We start from the raw sequence: 22,984 nt of genomic DNA, 5'->3' as shown, positions 1-22,984 counted from the left end.
TCACTGTGCACAAGCTTTTTATTTTGATGAGGTCCCAGTAGTTCATTTTTGCTTTTGTTTCCCTTGCCTCCAGAGAGACACGTGTTGAGTAAGAAGTTGCTGCTGGCAAGATCAGAGAGGTTTTTGCCTGCTTTCTCCTTGAGGATTTTGATGGCTTCCTGTCTTACATTTAGAGTTTTGAGTTTATTTTTGTGTATGGTGTAAGAAAGTGGTCCAGGTTCATTCTTCTGCATGTCGCTGTCCAGTTTTCCCAGCACCACTTGCTGAAGAGACTTTATTCCATTGGTATTCTTTCCTGCTTTCTCAAAGATTAGTTGGCCATACATTTGTGGGTCCATTTCTGGGTTCTCTATTCTGTTCCATTGATCTGAGTGTCTGTTCTTGTGTCAGTACCATACTGTCTTGATGATTACAGCTTTGTAGTATAGCTTGAAGTCCGGGATTGTGATGCCTCCTGCTTTGGTTTTCTTTTTCAAGATTGCTTTGGCTATTCGGGGTCTTTTCTGGTTCCATGCAAATTTTAGAATGATTTGTTCTAGCTCTGTGAAGAATTCTGGTGTTATTTTGATAGGGATTGCATTGAATATGTAGATTGCTTTGGATAGTATAGACATTTTAACAATATTTATTCTTCCTATCCAGGAGCATGGAATCTTTTTCCATTTTTTTGTGGCTTCTTCAATTTCTTTCATAAGCTTTCTATAGTTTTCAGTGTATAGATTTTTCACCTCTTTGGTTAGATTTATTCCTAGGTATTTTATGGGTTTTTTTTGTGCAACTGCAAATGGGATCGATTCCTTGATTTCTCTTTCTGTTGCTTCATTGTTGGTGTATAGGAATGCAATCGATTGTTGTGTATTGATTTTATATCCTGCAACTTTGCTGAATTCATGAATCAGTTCTGGCAGTTTTTTGGTGGAATCTTTAGGGTTTTCCATATAGAGTATCATGTCATCTGCGAAGAGTGAAAGTTTGACCTCCTCCTGGCTGACTTGGATGCCTTTTATTTCTTCGTGTTGCCTGATTGCAGAGGCTAAGACTTCCAATCCTATGTTGAATAACAGTGGCGAGAGTGGACATCCCTGTCTTGTTCCAGACCTCAGGGGAAAAGCTCTGAGTTTTTCCCCATTGAGGATGATATTAGAATTGGGTCTTTCATATATGGCTTTTATGATCTCGAGGTATGCTCCTTCTATCCCTACTTTCTTCAGGGTTTTTATCAAGAAAGGATGCTGTATTTTGTCAAATGCTTTCTCTGCATCTATTGAGAGGATCATATGGTTCTTGTCCTTCCTTTTATTGATGTGATGAATCACGTTAATTGTTTTGCAGATATTGAACCAGCCCTGCGTTCCAGGTATAAATCCCTCTTGGTCGTGGTGAATAATTTTTTTTTAATGTGTTGCTGGAGCCAGTTGCTAATATCTTGTTGAGGATTTTTGCATTTATGTTCATCAGGGAGATTGGTCTATAGTTCTCCTTTTTAGTAGGGTCTCTGTCTGGTTTTGGAATCCGGGTAATGCTGCCTTCATAGAATGAGTTTGGAAGTTTTCCTTCCATTTCTATTTTTTGGAACAGCTTCAAGAGAATAGGTGTTCACTCTTCCTTAAATGTTTGGTAGAATTCCCCTGGAAAGCCATCTGTCCATGGACTCTTGTTTTTTGGTAGATTTTTGAATACTGATTCCATTTCCTTACTGGTTATGGGTCTGTTCAAATTTTCTATTTCTTCCTGTTTCAGTTTTGGTAGTGTATGTGTTTCTAGGAATTTTTCCATTTTTTCCATTTTATTGGCATATAATTGCCCATTTTGTTGGCATATAATTGCTAATAATATTCTCTTATTATTGTTTTTATTTCTGCTGTGTTGGTTGTGATCTCTCCTCTTTCATTCTTGATTTTATTTATTTGGGTCCTTTCCTTTTTCTTTTTGATCAAACTGGCTACTGATTTATCCATTTTGTTAATTCTTTCAAAGAACCAGCTTCTGCTTTCATTGGTCTGTTCTACTGTTTCTTTGGTTTTGATAGCATTAATTTCTGTTCTAATCTTTATTATTTCCTGTCTTCTGCTAGTTTGGGGTTTCATTTGCTGTTCTTTATCCTGTTCTTTAAGGTGTAAGGTTAGATTGTATGTCTGAGACCTTTCTTCCTTCTTTAGGAAGGCCTGGATTGCTATATACTGTCCTCTTAATGACCACCTTTCCTGCATCCCAGAGGTTTTGGATTGTGGTTTTATCATTTCCATTGGCTTCCATATACTTTTTAATTTCCTCTTTAACTTCTTGGTTAGCCCATTCATTCTTTAGTAGGATGTTCTTCAGTCTTCAAGTATTTTTTACCTTTCCAAATTTTTTCTTGCGGTTGATTTCAAGTTTCATAGCATTGTGGTCTGAAAATATGCATGGTATGATCTTGATCTTTTTGTACTTGCTGAGGGCTGATTTGTGTCCCAGTATGTGGTATATTCTGGAGAATGTTCCATGTGCGTTGGAGAAGAATGTATATTCTGTTGCTTTAGGATGAAATGTTCTGAATATATCTGTTAAGTCCATCTGGTCCAGTGTGTCATTCAAAGCCATTGTTTCCTTGTTGATTTTTTGATTAGATTATCTGTCCATTACTGTGAGTAGGGTGTTGAAGTCTCCTACTATTATGGTATTACTATCAATGAGTTTCTTTATTTTTGTGATTAATTGATTTATATGTTTGGGTGCTTCCACATTTGGCACATAAATATTTACAATTGTTAGGTTTTCTTGGTGGATAGACCCCTTAATTATGATATAATGCCCTTCTTCATCTCTTGATACAGTCTTTATTTTAAAGTCTAGATTGTCTGATATAAGTATGGCTACTCCAGCTTTCTTTTGTTGACCATTAACATGATAGATGGTTCTCCATCCCTTTACTTTCAATCTGTAGGTGTCTTTAGGTCTAAAGTGGGTCTCTTGTAAACAGCATATAGATGGATCTTGTTTTCTTATCCATTCTGTTACTCTGTGTCTTTTGATTGGAGCATTTAGTCCATTGACATTTAGAGTGAGTACTGAAAGATATGAATTTATTGCCATTATGTTGCTTGTAGAGTTGGAGTTTCTGGTAGTGTTCTCTGGTCCTTTCTAATCTTTGTTGCTTTTGGTAGTTATTTGCTTATTTATTTATATATTTATTATTCATTCATTCATTCATTCATTCATTCATTTTCATCTTTTCATCCCTCAAAAAGTCCCCCTTAAAATTTCTTGCAGGGCTGGTTTAGTGGTGACAAACTCCTTTAATTTGTGTTTGTCTGGGAAACTTTTTATCTCTCCCTCTATTTTGAATGACAGCCTTGCTGGGTAGAGAATTCTTGGCTGCATATTTTTCTGATTCAGCACATTGACTATATCCTGCCACTCCTTTCTGGCCTGCCAAGTTTCTGTAGATAGATCTGCTGCAAACCTGATCTGTGTTCCCTTGTAGGTTAAGGACTTTTTTTTCCCTTGCTGCTTTCATGATTCTCTCTTTGCCTGAGTATTTTGTGAATTTGAGTATGATATGCCTTGTTGATGGTCGGTTTTTGTTGAATCTAATGGGAATCCTCTGTGCTTCCTGGATTTTGATGTCTGTGTCTGTCCTCAGGTTAGGAAATTTTTCTGCTATGATTTGCTCACACAACCCTCTGACCCCTATTTCTCTCTCTTCCTCTTCTGGGACCCCTATGATTCTGATGTTGTTCCTTTTTAATGAGTCACTGATTTCTCTAATTCTTAAATCATGCTCTTTTGCTTTAATCTCTTTTATTCTTCTTTGTTATTCTCCATAAGTTTGTCCTCTATATCACTGATTCTCTGTTCTGCCTCATCCATCCTTGCCGCCGTGGCATCCATTCATGATTGCAGCCCAGTTATAGCATTTTTTATTTCATTCTGACTAGTTTTTACTTCTTTTATCTCCACAGAAAGGGATTCTAATCTATTTTCGACTCCAGTTAGTATTCTTATTATTGTGATTCTAAATTCTGGTTCAGACATCTTGCTTGTATCTGTGTTGGTTAAGTTTCTGGCTGTCGTTTCTTCCTGCTCTTTCTTTTGGGGTGAATTCTTTCGTTTCATCATTTTGAAGGGAGAAAAGGAATTAATGAGGTAGAAAAAATTAAAATTAGAAAAATTAAAATTAAAAAATATTAAAATTAAAAAATTAAAAACACACACAAAAAACCCAAATAAATGATGCTAGATCCTAGGTGTGTTTTGGTCTGGGTGTTGAAAGTGGCTTGATATGTTAGAGAAAAAGGGGAAAGAAGAAAATAAAAGGAAATTGTTTAAAAATTTGAAAAAGTGAATACACTGAAGTAGACTAAAATGAAATGATGGAAGTAAACTAGAATTTGAAAAAATCACACAAAAGTAAAAAATATAGTAGAAAAAATTAAAGAAAAATATTTTTAATAAAAATTAAAAATAAAAATGAATTTTTTCTCTTTCTGTATTGAAAAAAAAGAAAAGAAGTGAAAAAGAGAAAAAAAATAAAAGAAAATTGAATAGATGGACCTGCCAACAGACTGAAATACTACTGAAATTACTTCGTTTTCCCCTAGAAGTCAGACTGTGAAGCGCTTTATAGTCCATAAGCTAATCAGGTGGTGAGACTTCTATTCTTGAAGACTGAGGTTGGCCCACTTGCGCGGGGCTTAGTGTAATGGCTCCATTCTCCACTTGACGGCGCTGCTAGCCTACTGGGGTTGATTGTTATGGCGCTTGTAGGTGCATATGTGCATGTGCAGGAGCGGTGAAAGTGGTGTCACCCAGCTACCCAGTTCCTAGTATTGGAACTCTGTTCTACCTGATCAGCAATCACGCACCTGTCCTCTGTCTTCAGCTTTTGTCCACTCCCTGCTTTTACACTGTCTGTGACCAAGCCCCAGGTTGTACTTCTCTCCTGAGTTTTGTCTCAGATGTGGCTGTTTTCTGTGGCCCCTTACTTCTGAGGGACTGCGGCTTTGACCTGTTCTGCCCCTCTGCAGAGGGTTTAACCGAGCAATGGCCAAATGCCAGCTGTACCCAGGAAAGTTTGTGGGACCGTGCTGCTGCCGATGCCTGGAGACTACGGCCAGGTGCCAGCCTGCCCCAGAAAAAGTTCTCGAGATAGTTTAGCAGCAGCGTTTCAAGGATTATGGAAAATCACAACACACATCTGGCACCAGGCTTCACCCTTAACGACCTTGTTCCAGCACCAGCGAATGTGGCCATTCTCTGGGGTCTGTTGGGCCCAGGTTGCCTCACAGCCCCTACCAAATGTCCTTCCAGCAGTGGAGCCACTTCTCCCCGTGTGGCCCAAGAACCTCCCAGACCCCACTCTGTTCCTGGGTCTTTTCCCTTCCCACTAGAGCACTTTCCGGTATTGAGCTGTGGAGTTGCAGGCTCTGTGCTCCCCCTGTTTACAGTCTTAATGGATTTAAACCCTCTCCTTTCTCCCTTTTTAGTTCAGTCCCTGTGGCTGTTTCCAATTTTCCCCTTTCTCTCCAGCTGGTTTTGGGAAGGGGTGCTTCTCCCGTATTCTCCCCACTGTTTCTGTCCTCTCACGCAAAAGCACCTCCCTGCCCTCCACAGCTTCTGTCTCCTCAAGTCACCTCTCTGTGCCACGTACCTGCTGAATTCTGTGGTTCAGGTTGTGCAGATTGTTGTGTTAATCCTCCGATCAGTTTTCTAGGTATGCAGGATGGTTTAGTGTTGGTCTGGCTGTATTTCATGGATGTGAGACATACAAAAAACTTCCATGCTGTTCCACCATCTTGGCTCCCTCCAAAAAACTTTATTTCTTACAGCAGTTAAAAGTGTACAGTAAAGTGAACAGACACATAGAGTTCCCGTGTGTTCCCTTTCCCCCAACCCATGGTTTTCTCTAGTGTTAACTTTTGCACTGGTATAGACTACATTTGTTACAAGTTATAATTCAATATTGATACAATTAAAAAAATTTTTTTAACGTTTATTTTTGAGAGAGAGACAGAGACAGAGTGTGAGTGGGGGAGGGGCAGAGAGAGGGAGACAGAATCTGAAGCAGGCTCCAGGATCTGAGCTGTCAGCACAGAGCCTGATGTAGGGCTCAAACTCATGAACTGCGAGATCATGACCTGAGCTAAAGTTGGACGCTTATTGACTGAGCCACCCAGGCACCAATACTATATTATTAACCAAAGTCCATAGTTTACTCTAGGGTTTATTTTTTGGGATGTATAGCTTTCATATCCTGTATTCATGAAAGTATTAAGTATCATACAGAGTAATTTGAATATTATCCCCTAACTTGACCTATTTGTCCATCTGCCCTTTACTCCACCCTCAGCCCCGCCCCCTCACATGGGCAACTACTGTCTTCTTACTGTTTGTATAGTTTAACATTTTCTAGAATGTCATATAGTTGGAATCATATGGTTCGAGGCCTTTTCAGACTGAATTTTTACTTAGAATATGCATTAAAGTCCCCTCCCCTCCCATGTCTTTCCAGGGATTGAAAACTCATTTATTTTTATCACTGAATAATATTCCATTTAATGGATATATGATTATTCATTCACCTATTGAAAGACATCTTAGATACTTGGTTGCTTCTAAGTTTGGGTGTTATGAGTAAAGCTGCTATAAACATTTGTATGCAGGACATAAATTTGTTTCAGATACAAGTTTTCAACTTATCTGGATAAGTACCTAGGAGTGCAATTGAAGAGTTAGATGGTTAGGCTCGCAAAAGCACTCTCCTAACTTGTTTTCATAGTCACATTTGAACTGTAATTTTTAAAAATCCAATTTTGTTCATGAATATATAATAAAAATACCCATACATATTTGGAAATTCTATCAAGATTGCTAGATTCTTTGGAATAGTTTGGTGGTAGGAGTAGGAAGGTAGTATCTTGCTTGTAAGGGTTTGAAGGAGCAAAAGGTGGAAAAGTGAGCTGTTTTGATTGATTGATTGATTGAGGGAGGGTGCAAGTGAGTGAGGGGCAGAGAGAGAGAGAGGGAAAGAGAGCGAAGCAGGGCTCCTGGTCAATAGTGAGCTGTTTTCAAAGAGGAACTATATGATGTGCAACAAACTGTCATTATATTCACTGACTTGGAAAGTATTGTAGAGATATTGAAACAAAGAGTTGGGAAAACTCCCCTGCACAACTGTGTGTTTCCTGTTCTGGTTTGCGTAGGGTCTGGCCTCTGGATGCTCCTTGAAGCCTCTTGGCACAGCTGCACTGTTAGCTGGGCTCGTTTTCCGAGATTAGCACAGCATAGAGCCCTTCCTTCTACTCAAACATCTCACTGTCCACATTCCTGCTGCCAACAGAGCCTACCATATAGCTTTTACTTAGGATGTCGGCAAAACAGTTTCTTCTAAATATTTTAAAAAATTAATATACTCTCCAAAGTAAGTAAGACCAGAATCCCGACATGTGACCTTCGCTTAGTAATTTTTGAATGACCCAAAATACTTGCAGGCCCCTTCTTATATATTTTACATTTTGTAAATAATTCAGCCATTGAATTTTATAGAGTTTATAATATATTGCTCTTCTGAAACACAACACTAGTCTGTGGTGAGAATTAAGATTAACATGAAAATACACATTTTTAATCCATTTAGCTGATGATTACTTGATTCTTTTTGAATATTCAGATGAGCTGAAGAATTGCAAGAGAAACAAAGACAACTTTACATTCCAAGAGGCGTGCCAGTGCATGGCTATTTTTAGTCCCTGGCATCAGTCAGGACATACTTGTTGGATATCAGGTGTGTTGAATGTGGCACACGGTTACGGTGATATGCAGCAGGCTGTCAGCTGACCTCTCCCAACATTGTAGGAATACCCTTGCATCTGTGAGACTCCAGTAAATGCTTTTCAGGTAAGCCTGTGATGCCTGAGTTTGGCTGCTGTGGGTTTGTAAGGTTCATTGTGGGGGACGGCATGGGGCCACAGAAGATTTGCTCTTTTTTAGGGGACCAATAGACAGGTAGGGTTCACAGATATTCTGTGGTAAGCTCAATCATTCAGCCATCTAGTGCTAACCTTGTTGCTAGGACAAAGGAAATAATACATATATTCTCTGAGGAGTTTATCAACATGGCTGTCATTTTTTCTTAGCCACTTGACAAGATCTTGACATTGAGGAAGTATGTCCCTGCACCACTCCCTTTAAATTCTAGCTCAACACAATAGATGCTGTAAAGCTTCAAAATAGGTTACCATTTATGTGATTCTTACTATGTGCTATGTCTTTCTTTCAATTAATTATTAGTTGTCACAAACATCAATGAGGTGGGTGAAAAATTAAGGCTTAGAGAGATTAACTAACATGTCCAAACTGGTAAGGGGATAGCTCTGAGATTGACACTCAGGTCTTTCTCACACTGAAGATGGGGCTTCCTTAACCACAGTGCTGTCCTGCCACCTAAAAATAGACTTGTCTATACCAATGCAAGAAGCTGTCACATTTGTCTGACACAGTTGTGTTTTTCTAAATAAGGGCTCATTATTACTCCTTGTTCAACTACCCGTAATATAATTACAATCAATTTTGATGTTGCTAAATGATTTTGAATTATCTCCTCAAATTATCTTTATTACTTCTCTGAAAAACGGAGGCTTAATATATTGATAAGTTGTCAGAATTGTCCTTTAATTTTTCAGTGATCAGTAATACCACCCAGGATCTTTCTCAGCTTCTGGAGATGACTAGAGCTTTGTAAACACACACACTTTCTTGCTCTCTCTGTCTCTCTCTCTCAATCAGTAAGGTCATTGTCTAATTCTCTTAGGATCCTGATGCACACCAGGACCCATTCTTATTTTACGCACACTTACCTTGTATTTCTAGTATTTTTCTCTTGTTTTTCTACTGAGTATTGATTTTTGTCTTCATTAATTCTTCCCATCACTGCCAATTTCCTTCATTCTTTGTGTTCAACATCTCTTTTAAAGTGTTACTGAATTGACTTATTCTGGATTTGTTGATTTCTCATTCTTAATTTATTTCTTGTTACTTTTCTTTCATTTATAAGGCTTATTGTATTTTCTATAACATGCATTTTGCCCCCTTCTGTGGTTATTTTGTTTTTTCTCTGGGGATTATGTTTGCTTTTTTTTCTACCCCTTGGTCCCCAGGTCTGTTCCAGGCTCTTTGGAGTCTGGGTTGGGGTGTAGTGGAGCAGAACCCAGGCCAGCACTGCCTGGGGGAAACTTCAAGGACTGTCAGGGTCTGGGCTCCATATAATCACTGAGGGTTATTGTTAGATCATTCTCTTCCTACCTGTCTCTGGCCCCCCTGCCAGCACCAAGCAAGGCTCCCCCATCTCCCCCTCCCCCCCCCCCAGGGCCTGCAAGTTGGCCAGGAAAGGGAAAGCAGTGCCCACAGCATCAGGGACACGTGGCTGGCTTCTTTGGTCCCTGGTCTTTCATCAAGAGAATAATGGGTTCCATTCATTGTTAGGCATACTGGGCTTTGAACCAGATGTCTAATATCTATTATCTCAAACCTTACCCCCACCCTGAAAGGTTAATTACTATCTATGTTTGACAGATGAGGAAACTGATGCTCTGAGAGGTTAAGGATCTTGCCAGAGAGTGAAGTTTATAGATGGATGCACTGGGATTCCAGGCCCTGTCTGTGTGACTCCACAGTCTCCATTGTTTCCACCACAGCATTCTGCCAGAATGAACTTGTTACTTGAGTACTTTCTACACCTTTTGTTATCTGCATTTGGATTAGATCCTTCTTGTTCTAATTAGAGGGTGTTTTAAGTATTCCCTACTGTTGTATCTTAATACTATTGCATCATGCTCCCAAGAGTTGTTTCTCCCTACTTAATTCATTAAGAATCCCAGTACATTGTTTCCTTTGTTTATTGTATTAGAATCTAGTAGCTGGTGAATCCTGTTTCCCAGCTTCCTGCCACAGTGAGAGCAGGTCTAAATTAATTATAATGTGTTGCTCTGACAATCTAATAATAACAAAATCAAGGTTATTGATCATTTTCAACTTAATGAATTAAATTTTCCTGCTTACAGGGCTTTTACATGGACCCTTAACTTTGATTGATGCTGGTTCTTTTACTTTAGACCTGTGTCTTGCCTATACAGAGTACTCTGCTGATGTTCATAAAGAAGCATGATTGGCATTGGCCTGACTGTAGGTTGGGTTAAGATGCTGATACATGGGGGATATGTCTCAGTTTCATAAAGTACTTTTAATTTTTTTAATTAAAAAATTTTTAATGTTTATATTTGAGAGAGAGAGAGAGAGAGAGAGAGAGAGAGACATAGAGAGAGGGAGACACAGAATCCGAAGTAGGCTCCAGGCTCCAAGCTGTCTGCCCAGAGCCCAATGTGGGGTTTGAATCCACTTGAACTGCAAGATCATGCCCTGAGCTGAGTCACCCAGGCACCCCGAGTACTTTTAATTATTTTTAATCTACAATACAAAGATTAGATGCATGAGGTCACTGTCAGTTCTGTAATTCTGGTTTTGAGTAAGTTTTGGCTTGATGAGCATCAACATTTCCTTTCTTATTTTCTTTCTTTCTTTCTTTCTTTCTTTCTTTCTTTCTTTCTTTCTTGCTTTCTTGCTTTCTTGTTTTCTTGCTTTCTTGCTTTCTTGCTTTCTTGCTTTCTTTCTTTCTTTCTTTCTTTCTAGTGATAACCACTCTTGAACATTTTGGCATATTTCTTTTTAACCTGTGTGTGTGTGTGTGTGTGTGTGTGTGTGTGTGTGTGTGTGAATTTTATCACAACTGAGATCCTAGCACATACACAATTTTGTATTCTTTCTCAATTAATGTAGATAATAAATTCTCCATCATTAAAAACTCTCCATGAATATAATTTTAATGGCTACATAGTATTTCATAGTATGTATATGCCATGGCTTACTAACCATTCCCCAGTGTTAGGCATTTAAATCATTTCTCATTTTATGTATAATGCTCCCAGGTCCGCTGTAGTGCATCCATTTTTGTCCAGATTTATGATCGTTTCATTTATATTGATTCCTTGAAGTGAAATTAATAATAAAAAATATGACCACTTTAGAGATACTTGGTAAATAACGCTTGCCAGATTACTTACCGGAGTTTGTTTCCACTCCAGCCAGCAGTGGGGGAAGAGTGTAGGACTCATTGCCCCCATACACTGTACATGGCTAATTTGATAAGCAAACGCTAATGGTGCTATCTTGATTTATATTTCTTTGGTTACCAGTAAAGTTAAACATTTTTTATCTATATATTAATTTTTTGAGTCCTTTAAAAAACTCTACTTTTTATGTATTGAAGTTTGGTATATTTCTTACAGCTTACAAGGGATCTTTATATGCCAAGGATACTGACCCTTTTCCCATTTCATTTGTTGAAAATTTTCCTAATTAGTTGTTGGCCTTTATATTTTTATAATTTTTGTTGATGTTTACCTGTGTTTAACTTACTAAATTTTACTGAGCAGTTTAGTTTACTATGTAATTTATGATATACTATAGAATATATAATTTATGATGTAAAATTAAATACGCTAATTTAATTTACTAATTTTGATTTTTCAGTTGTCAGTTGTTATCTTTTGTGTGAGTGTGATTTCTGCCATCAGTTTTAAAAGTCTTTTTCCCTTAGATTTAAAAAAGAAGAAAGTCTTTTCAAATACAGAAAGATAAGTATATTTAACTATATGGTTTTTTTTCTAGCTCCTCTAATGGAATTTTACAACTTCAACTCTGTGATTTACTTGGCATTTACCTTGGAGTACATTTTGGGATTAAAAAAATCTAACGTGATTTCCCCCTATAGATAATCAGTTGACCCTGCAATATTTTTGTTAAATAAGCCATTGTATCATCACACTTCATGACTTCATCATGTATTTATGTTTTATCTAACTTTTGGTCTGTTTCTATGCTGTTTTGTTTTATTGATCTGTTTCTGATTTATCCTAGAATGATACTCTTAATTACTGTTGCTTTATAATATGGTTTATTACTTGAAAGATTGTATTTTTCCTTCTTACAGTATTATCTAGAACTTATTTATTTTAACCTTTTCTAAAATATAAATTATAGCATCATTTAGCCCAATTCTTTATTTGACCTCTATTTCCCTTGACCTCTCTCCCCTCCCACCCTGAAGTAAAAACCAATAAAATAATAACTAAAAGGAAACATAAATAGCTCTAGGATTTTTGTTGGAACTGTGTAAAACCAATAAAATGATTTAGGCCGAACTGAACTCTTTTAGTGCCTATCTAGAAAGGCACTTTCCTTTTAAACAAAAGCTTCTTAGTTTTTGTTGGGTCAGAGATGGTCATCAGGTGGCCCTGTGTGAGCACCAAAGATGTTCCAAGGCAGAACTGTGTGACCACAGCCTGCAAATGGCCAAATGTGGCCAAAGGCTGCCAGCGAATGCCCTCAAGCTAGAATGGTTTTTACACTTTTAAAGGGCTGTAAAATGAACCAAAGAAGAATATGCAACAGAAACCTTATGTGGCCTACAAAGCTGAAAATATTTACTATCTGGCTCTTTACAGATAAGGTTGGCTGGGGGCACCATGAAGCAAAACACTAGCAAGCAAGCTGAAGGCGTTTGGAGTTCACTTGTTTGTCATGAGTCATGGCTTTGCTTCCCTTGCTACCTCTTCAGCACATTGTTGGGAAGGTTTTGTTTGTTTAATTTATTTAAGGTGATCTTATCTGAGGATGTCAGTGAACATCTATAGGTTTTGTTTCTTCCTACATTTCAGAATGTTTTTATACATTTTAAAAAGTGCCTTGAGTGAGTGTTATGAAACTTAAAAAAGAAATAGTACTTCTTTTTGAAGGATCATGTGGTCTCAAGGCAACATCTTGTTTTGATGACCCCTCCCCAAAGTAGGGCACACAGGGCCACTGGATGGGCTCAGGCGGAGTCCCCAGGGTCTGCCCTGTGCTCCAGCCCCACAAGCAGTGCTGTTTAGTAGATGTCTTAACCAGAGCAAGGCCTTTTTTTAACCTGGTGTGATCTGGTTTATTATCCCATTAACTCCCATCTGTTGTTACTGGAGAAAGCCGGCTCCCCTAGGACTGGACATGGAGTGTGGGTCTGGTGGGTTCAGGTGAGGAGGGAGCCCAGGAGGGACTTGGGTATCCTGAAGGTTTAGGAAGGAGATGTGAGGAGGAGAGATGGTTGGAAGAGACAGACAGGGTCTACAGGTCACTGTTACTGGTAAGGAGAGTAGGTTCCATGTCCCAGGAGACCCGAAAAACCCACGGACTGAGGGACTTAGAGAGATGAGTCAGAAAAATGATACTGAATCTGCCTTTGCCCCAGATGTTTCCATCGTTGCTGAAGGAAAGGCAGGAGAGGACTAAGTGAGATTTTGTTTCGGGTTTAGCAGCCTGAGTCTCACCTGTGGGTCCCAGACTCTAATAGGCTTTCATTAGGGCTTCTCTCCTGTGCCTTGGAAAATGTGATTGTCCAGAGTTTGAATTCAACCTTTGGATGTTCTGAAAGGAAAAACAACCAAAGTTTAAGCCTTAAACTTGTAAGTTTACCTTCTGAAATATAAAAGGTGTTTGCTGGCAGTTTCATAATCTTTTTTTGTTTGTTTTTTTCCAAGTGTAGAATTATTCAAGAGTAGTGTAAGGTCCTGCAGAGTTTGGTTAATAGAATTTACAGCAGGCAAGTCAGGCAAATACCAGATTTCATGGAAAAGCTTCTAAAGCAAAGTTGTTGGAATTTAAATTAGATTTGAGTGTGACAGATCCACTACTGAGAAATGCTATAGTGCCTCACGGTTAAATTCTACAGGAATCTGCCTAGAATTAATAGTGTTGTTTTTCTGATGCAGTGGGTACTGATTTTGAGTTTTGAGTCCAAGTTTATACACTTTCCAGATGTAATCATTTTACTCAAGTAAAAGAAAATACGGCTGTATCAGGGACTCAAAACCATTACATTGAGAATGTGTCTGGCAACAGTTTAGTGGTCCAGTCAAGAATATTCTAGCAATTCAATTCTGAGGAGGAGTTATGGGAAAATTTCCTGCTCATGAAAAGTAGAGTTTTGAGAATCAAGGAGGAAACAGTGAAATTAAAAATATTAGGAGGTCTATCTATCTCCAGCTCACACATTTCATAAAGTGAACTGGATACCTGGCAAATTGCTGTAGGGTACACTGTGAGATTTTAATGCTAGTAAACTATTTGTTCACTGGAATATCCTTGATGGAAATCAGAGTTCTTTCACTGTGTGCCTCTATCGTTTCTGGCAAGTGCCTTGGACACTTAGAGCTCTTGTTAGCAGGCAGGATGGTTCAGTGAGTCCCACGTGTGGGCTGACTTGAGGCGTTGGGAGCTACCTACATGGGTGCTATAAGAGTTCAGATCCTTCCCAGGGCAGGGCTTCATTCCTTTCCAAGTCATTAGAACATATCCATATATATTCCTGAAGGATTGTGTCTAAACTCCCTCAGAAAGGGGTTCCTAGAAGATTTTTAAAGATGTATTTATTTCTTGGGGCGTTATGAGCTATAGTGTCTGTCTTGTTCATCACTTTATATTCAGCTCCCAGATGGGGCCTCACACATTATAGATACTCAATACATATTTGTTGAGGGAATAAATGGACTATAAATTAGGTGTTTTGAGTTTACAATCCTAGTTCTCATATTTAACTACTCTACAATGTTAATAGTAGGGGCCGATTTTTTATAATTCCTTTATAGTTTTATTTGATCATCACAGCAAGAGTCACAAAGAAGGTATTAGTCAGGATATGCTAGATTATGCTGTGGTCACAATGCCATGGTTTCAGTGGCTCCACACAACAGAGCAAAGTGCACTGTAGTCTGGACAGCAGGACTTGATGAGGTGACTTGGTGATCCAGGCTGCTCCAGTATCAACACAACTTTGTCATCCTCAACCCCAGGCTGGATAAGAGTGGGGCTGCAGCGTCATGCATGTGCTTTTCATTGTCCAGATCTGGAAGCAACATGCCATACATCTGTCCATGTTTCATTGGTCAGAACTGGTCACGTGACACCATCCAACTGCAGGGGGACTGGGAAGTACCCTTGCAGGGAAGGAGAGAAAAACCACAAGTTGATGTATAATGATAATAGCTATCATAGGCCCATTATACAAATATCTCCATTTTACAGATGATAAAATTGAGGCCCAGAGAAGATAGGTTACTTATCCAAAGTTATGCAACTAGTGTATGGCAGAACAAAGCCTGGTACTTAGGTTTGTTTGTTTTCAAAGCCCATACTCTTTTTTTAAATTAAGTTTTTAAATTTTAATTCCAGTATAGTTAACATGCAGTGTTACATTAGTTTCAGTTGTACAATATAATGATTCAACAATTCTATATATTACTCAGTGCTTTTCTTGGTAAGTGTACTTTTAATCCCCTTCGCCTGTTTCACCCATTCCCCCCCCCCCCCCCATCTCCCCTCAGTAACCATCAGTTTGTTCTCTATAGTTAAGAGTCTATTTCTTGGCTTGTCTCTCTTTTTTATTTCCTTTGCTAATTTGTTTTATTTCTTAAATTTCACATGTGAGTGGAATCATATGGTATTTGTCTTTCTCAGATTGACTCTTAGCATTATACAGTACTCTCTAGCTTCATCCATGTTGTTGCAAATGGCAAGATTTCATTTTTTTTATGACTGAATTATATTCCATTGTGTATACATCACATCTTCTTTACCCTTTCATCTATTGATGGATACTTGGGCTGCTTCCATAATTTGGCTATTGTAAATATGTGGCAGCAAACATAGAGGTGCATGTATCCTTCTGAATTAGTGAATTAGTATTGTTTAAAATACAATTCTTTAAAAAATGCTATTTTTTAAAAAAAGTTTACTTATTTATTTTGAGAGAGAGAGAACATGCACGCAAGTGGTGGAGAGACCATCAGTGCAGAGCTCAACATGGGGCTCAAACTCATGAACTGTGAGATCATGACCTGAGCTAGAAATAAGAGTTGGACACTTAACCAACTGAGCCACATGGGCACCCCAGTTTTTTTGTATTTGGGGGGTAAATACTCAGTAGTGTGATTATTGGATTGTAGGGTATTTCTATTTTTACCTTTTTGAGGAACCTCCATACTGTTTTCCACAATGGCTATACCAGTTTGCATTCCCACCAACAATGCACAAGGATTCCTTTTTCCTCCACATTCAATGCCAAACAATATTCTTGTTGTTTCTTGTGTTTTTGATTTTAGCCATTCTGACAGGTGTGAGGTGGTATCTCATTATAGTTTTGATTTGCATTTCCCTAATGATGAGCGATATTGAGCATCTTTCAAAGCCATACTCTTAACCACCATGCAATATTACCTTTCTTGAGGAAATTAATTTTCTTCTAAAGAAAACTTGATCTTAGTGAAGGGGAGAATAAAGAAGTATTGGATTTGGGGTTTGGGTACTTGGTTTATAGGACTGATCCCATCACTGACTTTCTTTTACATATAGCTAAGCTACTTCTCTTGGCTGATATCCTCACATGGGAATAATAATTACTATAATGGTAATATAAAGTAATGCATATAATAGCACCTGAAGAGCCATAACATATTGTATAAAGATATGATGATATTACTACTGACACCTGCTTTGTGCATTAGTCTTGTGCAGATTTATCACATGTAACAAGCCTCAAGATTCTTACAAGAAAACCAGTAGACCCTTCAAATAATCTTGGTACATTTAGGTGTACCAAGCTTTACTTGGTAAAGCTTTACTTTACTTTTGTAAGCTTTAGCTTACAAAAGAATATGCTATCTGTTACAATATAAAGCTTAACTTCATTGGGGTAATCTTTTCAGACATTTCATTACATTCATTACTGAAATGATGTTAAGTTTCAACTAAATTTATTAGCTCTCACTTTCTAATCCTCCTTCCCCTATCTTTTTATTATATAACTTTTTGAAAACTGTTCTTTTATTTTTTTATTGTTATTATTTTTAAAATGTTATTTATTTTTGAGAGAGACAGAGACAGAATGCGAGTGGGTTAGGGACAGAAAGAGAGGTAGACACAGAATCCGAAGCACGCTCCAGGCTCCAAGCTGTCAGCACAGAGCCTGACGTGGGGCTCGAACTCACGAGCTGTGAGATCATGACCTGAGCTGAAGTTGGACACTCAACTGACTGTGCCACCCAGGTGCCCCAAAAACTGTTCTTTTAAAAGTGTGTATCCCATGGAGCCTGGGTGGCTCAGTTGGTTGAGCATCCGACTTCAGCTCAGGTCAGGACCTCTGGGTTCTTGAGTTTGAGCCCCATGTCAGGCTTGCTGCTATCAGTGCAGACCCCACTTCGGATCCTCTGTCCCTCTCTGTCTCTACCCCTCCTCAGCTCGCACTCTTTCTAAAAAATGAAAACAACAACAAAATTTTTTTAAAAAGTGGGTATCCCAAAGAGCATTTCCAGATGGATATGTCATTGTAAATTCAGGAGGTTTTTAATATTTTGCCATCTGTTTATAGTGACATGGAGTGGCTCAAGTCAAAACAGGTGCATGTTGTTGTGACCTTAGTAAGAAAAGCAACCCTCTTCCTTTGTAGCTGTGGGAGGAGGGGGAAATGTTTTTGTCAAATGTGTTAAATCACTGGCCCTAGCTTCCTGGCCCCCAAAACTTGGTGTGATGTTGTGGTTCTCAATATTCATCTTCTATTTTGAGTATCTCCCAAGCTTGATGTTGTAATGCATCTCTTCTCCCCAGTCCCACCTGGCAGATCTCAATCATGCCGGAATGTGTGGTCCACTGAGGGCACCCAGAGCCTCACATTGCTTTAGATGTGATATAATAGATTTTTATGATCCTTTGGCTTCTTCCTGGCAGTGGTTAATAATGCAATGCATAATTAGACTAGAAAAGAAAAAGTTTTCTGTGAAAATTTGGGAGCAGAATTTGCATTAATTAAAAAAAATACCCAGCATATTTTTCTCAGACCCCATCTCATAGACATGTTTCTTCCTCATTGTTTAAATATAACCCTCCTTAACCAAGGGCAAGCATGCTATGCCTTTCTCCTCCTCTCCCGTTTGGACATAAAGCCTGTTATTGTTGATTGTTCTGCAGTTGGGTCCCTTGAAAATGAGATTTCATTTAAGTAGAACATTTTCATTACAGGGTATCAGGCCTCTTTAATTTTGTACTTTTAGAGTGGCTAGGACAACATTTACATTTACTCCTGATTTTCTCTTTTCAGAGTCCTGGACAGACAGGGAGGATTCATTAGAGAATAGATCATGATGACACATCTCTTTATTGGTGAGCCATAAAAGTTTGGAGAAAGAGCACAGAAAGTAGGCATTTACAGTGTTAAAAGCCTTCGGCAAATTATATATGCTGTGGTTTTAACTGACCTTGGAAGTTATGTAAGTCTTTATATGTACTTTTGTATCTGAATGTGGTCTATAAAAATGATGGTAATCTGTTGAATTTATAAAATAGCTTCCCAGAGGCCTGGTTCAGCTCTTTCATACTGGTGAGCAGTGAATTGACACTGTGTCTCAGTTTGGGGAAGGAACCACTTTGGTTGTACCTCCTTTCTATTCTGGTTCCTTTCAGTTCCCTTACACAAATACTTCTTACAAAGCTCTCCTAAAACTACTTAAATTCCAGGTGGGTCAGTCTGTTGTGCCTTTAGATTCCATTCACTTGTAACGCATTTCAAGTACCCTTTCCCCCTTTATTGTTTTTTTCTATTGCTCCCTTTTCAATTCTTCCAGTTTCTTTAACTTTGAGATAAATTTTTAATGCTTCTGAAAACCAAAATTAATTAGAATAATGAGCCAAGCGAGATTAAAAATCTTACAGGGCAGAAAGAAGGGTGGGCCCACGATTAGATTGACCCAGAGCCGGGTAGGCATTGATGGGCTGTGGCTGCCACCCTGGGCAGCCTCACAACGATTTCTTCCCTTCAGGTTGTCCTTGTCTCTCATTCCCAGCTCTGCCTTCTGTAGCAGTAGACACAGGTGAGACGGGGGCTGTCAAGGCGGGCCTCTCTCAGGAGCTGACATCCCAGCCGAGACCTGAAGGGTGCTTTGCTGAGAGGCAGGAAGGGCATTTCAGGTACGGAGAGTGTTTCAGGATATGCTAGGAGTTGGGAAGCTAGAGATAAATCCACTTAGTGCCTGACAGTTTAGGCTGGTTGTCAAGCCACTAAGCTTGATCTGCTGCCACTTCCTGTCTCCCTGAAACTGACACTTCCTGTAACCCATTTTTTGGCTTCAGTTAAACCGGTATCTCTTTCAACCTGCAGTTTCAATCCAGATAACCTTGAAGGGAGCTATTTACCTGATTCCTCCAGCCAACGTCAGCCTAATGTCTGTAAGAGGTACAAATTCTGATATATATGTTAAAAAACAACAACAAAATACTGATCAGTGGGGCGCCTGGGTGGCTCAGTTGGTTGAGCATCTGACTCTTGATGTCGGCTCAGGTCATGATCTCATGGTTTGTGAGTTCGAGCCCCATGTCAGGCTCTGAGCTGACAGCATGGAGCCTGCTTGGGATTCTCTCTCTTCCTCTCTCTCTCTTTGGCCCTCCCCTGCTCACTTGTACTCACTCTCTCTCTCAAAATAAATAAATAAACATTAAACACACACACACACACAAAACTGGTCAAGTTAATTTAGCGTAGACTCTCATAGAGTGGTGATAGGTAGCTGAATATGCCACCCCTGAGTGTGCCTTTTTGGCATATTGATTATTTTGAATTTAAGTTACTTGAGAAACAACCATTGCAAGAAGGACAGTGTAACCCTTCTTTGTCCCCCTGAAGGCAGGAAGTAAATCTGTCCTGTGAAAGCTACCTCCCTGTACCAGGAGAGCATCCTTATCACTAGAGACAGGGAATTCAGGGCTGAGAGGGCTATCTAAACAAACCTTATTACTTCTTCACTAATTTACCACCCAACCTCAAACCCCTTTGTCAGGTCAAGTTTATTGCTTCCTTGTCAAAAAGGCATAAAAGCTGCCTGCTTTGGTCACTTCTTTGAATGTCATATCTTTGGGTTCTTATACATATGAAATTAATTTTTTTATGTCAGCTTAATTATTCAACCAGCCAAACAACCTAGAAGGGAAGAAGGGAAAAGTCCTCCCCCTTCAATGGGTATAATTCTTAAGCTGTAATTTTCTGCCTCAGATGTAAATGATACTAAGAAGTCAGTCCTACAGCAGCAGTGACAGACTGGTTCCTAGTTATTTGCCCTCCCTCTTACTTATTACCTTTTAAAAACTTTAGCCTCAGTTTTACAATTAGATCAGCCCTGAAGGGAAGCTGCTTACTACATATGCTGCATTAGACTTAATTTGCATGGAATAATATTAACAGTATCTGTAGGCTTAGTTTCCTATATATACATGTGACCACATAACCATTGTGCTAACATTAAGTTTTAAATGCTTTCATTTTAAATATCAGCCTTTGGGGGGAATAATCAAGACCCAACAGAAGGGAAAATTAGGCTTGTGACATTATCATACCAAAAAAAGAGAACATTATCATAAAGTGGAAAGGAAAACAGTAAAATAAAAATCTTACCAACTGCAGAGGGTAAATAAAAAAGAATGATGGCCGTTATTACTAAATACGAAAATCAACAACTCTAACGTGAGAAAATTAAGGTTTTTCATGGAAAAGGAGGGGTTTGCATATCAACTAGAAAAGAGAGCCTTTAAGGCAGAACAGTTTCCTTAGGACATTGTAATGAGAATAGAGGACACAAGTAAGTCATTGCTTTATGTCATAAATGATACATTTGAAACCGTTGTCTCAAGGCTCTGATTAGCCTATGAAAGCATCCATATTCAAATGGTAGGAAATGATGCATTACATAATCAAGGTAAAAAACTTCATAAAACCTCTGAGAGGACTGTCAAGCTATTCATTTTGAGTAGACAATTCTAGAAGGATGTTACAAAGATCTCCATAAAGTTGGGGAAAGCACTATTGGCTGTGTGTAGGTGGCCCCAGGGGATCTCAACTACTGTGGAGGCTGATTTTGGCCAGATGGTGTTGTTCAGATATATAAAAAAGAATAAGCCAATCGTGTCTTTCTGGGACCTGTCGATACTTTTCAGAGGCAGAAACAAGTAGAAAATTTAAAAGCCCTTTTTAAAAAAAATTTTTTTAACATTTACTCATTTTTGAGAGACAGAGAAAGAGCGTGAGTGGGGGAGAGGCAGAGAGGGAGGGAGACCCAGAATCTGAAACAGGCTTCAGGCTCCGAGCTATCAGCACAGAGCCTGACACAGGGCTTGAACTCCTGGACTGTGAGATCCTGACCTGAGCTGAAGTCGGACGCTTAATGGACTGAACCACCCAGGTACCTGGAGGTTAGCTCTTCTTTTGAAGCGAACCCAACTATGCAAAAATGGTGCTGATTTCATTATTTTTTTCCTGGGGTTCTGGCATGTCTTATATATCATTTCTGGGAATTCTACCGTGAAATTTGACAAATTGTGTGAGAATTCCTCTATAAAGGTCAAAAGGAACAGGGCTGTGGAAAGATGAAGGGGAGAGTGGAAAGACTTCCTAGCTGGCCCACTGCGAATGCCTCACATCTGTGCTCTGCTGCTTGTCCCTTTATGATGTGACCACAGCATGCTGAGGAGGTGGAGCGGTGTCCCCAGATGCACAGGGAGCAGCATTAGATGGCTGACGCAGCCATAGATGGGGAGTGTGCATCAGGGGAGCTGGACAGAGAAGCAGCCTCAATTCACTGCAAGTCCATGACTGCAACGATCCATGGCCTCCACAGGTTCTGTGAGGTTCAGGCAGGTGCCCGGCCACAGCCCAGAGCTTTCCAACCAGTGTGTCCTTGGGAGAAGATGGACAGCCCTCTTCTACCTCCCTTCCTGTTCTGCGGGTCCCTGGCCAACCTCAGGGCACAGGGAGTGCTGTGAAACATGAAATAAACAGAACTTATTTATTATTGAGAGCAAAGGAGCACAGTGACTTAATATAAACACATTTAGGTAGACATTTCTGGTACTTAAAACACCTAAAATTTCCAGTGAGGGACTTCTGACCCCACTGATACCTGATTATCATTACTGACTTGGAGATGTTCTCATCACATCATTAAGTCATGTTCTTATTTATATATGACAGCTGTCTTAGTCAACTCCAGCTACCATAGCAAAATATCATTGACTGGGAGGCTTAATCAACAAAATGTCATTTCTCACAGTTTTGGAGGCTGGGAGTCCAAGTGCCAGCATGCTGGTTTTCTGGTGAGGACTTTCTTCTTGGTTTGTACACTGCCACCTTCTTGTGTCCTCACATGGTGGAGAGAAAGAGAATGTGGGGTGGTGGGTGTGCTCTGCTGTCTCTTCTCACGAGGGCAACTATCCTACCATGAGGGCATCATGCTAAGTACCTTCTAATCCTAATCTAATCTAATCCTTCTAAGTACCTTCTAATCCTAATCCTTCTAAGTACCTTCTAATCCTAATCTAATCCTAAGTACCTTCTGAAGGCTCCATCTCCAAATACCGTTACACTGGGGTTTAGGGCTTCAAGATAGGAACTTTGGATGAATACAATTCAATCCATACCAGCAACTTTCCAGCCAAATGTATTTTATGTGTATAAAAGTAACAAAATGTATTTGTAGGATTAATAAATATGACATATAATATCACAGGTACATTTAATTTTTAAGGGGAAGTTGTCAATTTCCCAGCTTATTTTGTGTTTGTTAAATATCAGACACAGAGAAAACGATCTCACAAGTCCTTGGAGGTCCTCCATGGGCTGTGCCCATAGACCTCTAGGCAGTATCTCTGGAGGCTGTGTTCTTGCTAAGGGAAATGTGGGGACAAGTAGCAAAGTACCAACTCTGGGTCTGGACAGGATTCTAGCTCCTGGGGAGGGAGTTACTACATCAAGCCTGGGCCCCAATCTTAGAGGAGCTTTGAATGCCATGACAGTTTGTCCAGATAGCGGGGTTTGAACCTCCATCTG

General features: G+C 39.3%; 1 protein-coding gene across 6 annotated transcripts in view; it reads left to right on the top strand.

Annotated features, from left to right (window-relative positions):
- CSGALNACT1 (chondroitin sulfate N-acetylgalactosaminyltransferase 1) overlaps positions 1-22,984 on the top strand; it is a 347,804-nt gene that overhangs the window by 111,606 nt on the left and 213,214 nt on the right. For 3 of the 6 annotated variants that reach the window (XM_045055452.1, XM_019828473.3, XM_023252544.2), the window contains one exon: positions 7,649-7,875. The exons of the other annotated variants lie outside the window; for them this stretch is intronic. The gene's annotated coding sequence lies outside the window, so the exon portion shown is untranslated. The remainder of the gene's footprint in view (positions 1-7,648; positions 7,876-22,984) is intronic. 6 annotated transcript variants of the gene reach the window in all.

This window comes from Felis catus, chromosome B1, assembly GCF_018350175.1.
Source record: "Felis catus isolate Fca126 chromosome B1, F.catus_Fca126_mat1.0, whole genome shotgun sequence".
Taxonomy (NCBI): Eukaryota; Metazoa; Chordata; class Mammalia; order Carnivora; family Felidae; genus Felis; species Felis catus.
The sequence above is the reverse complement of the archived record's forward strand: the minus strand, read 5'-3'. Positions and strand labels throughout refer to the sequence as shown.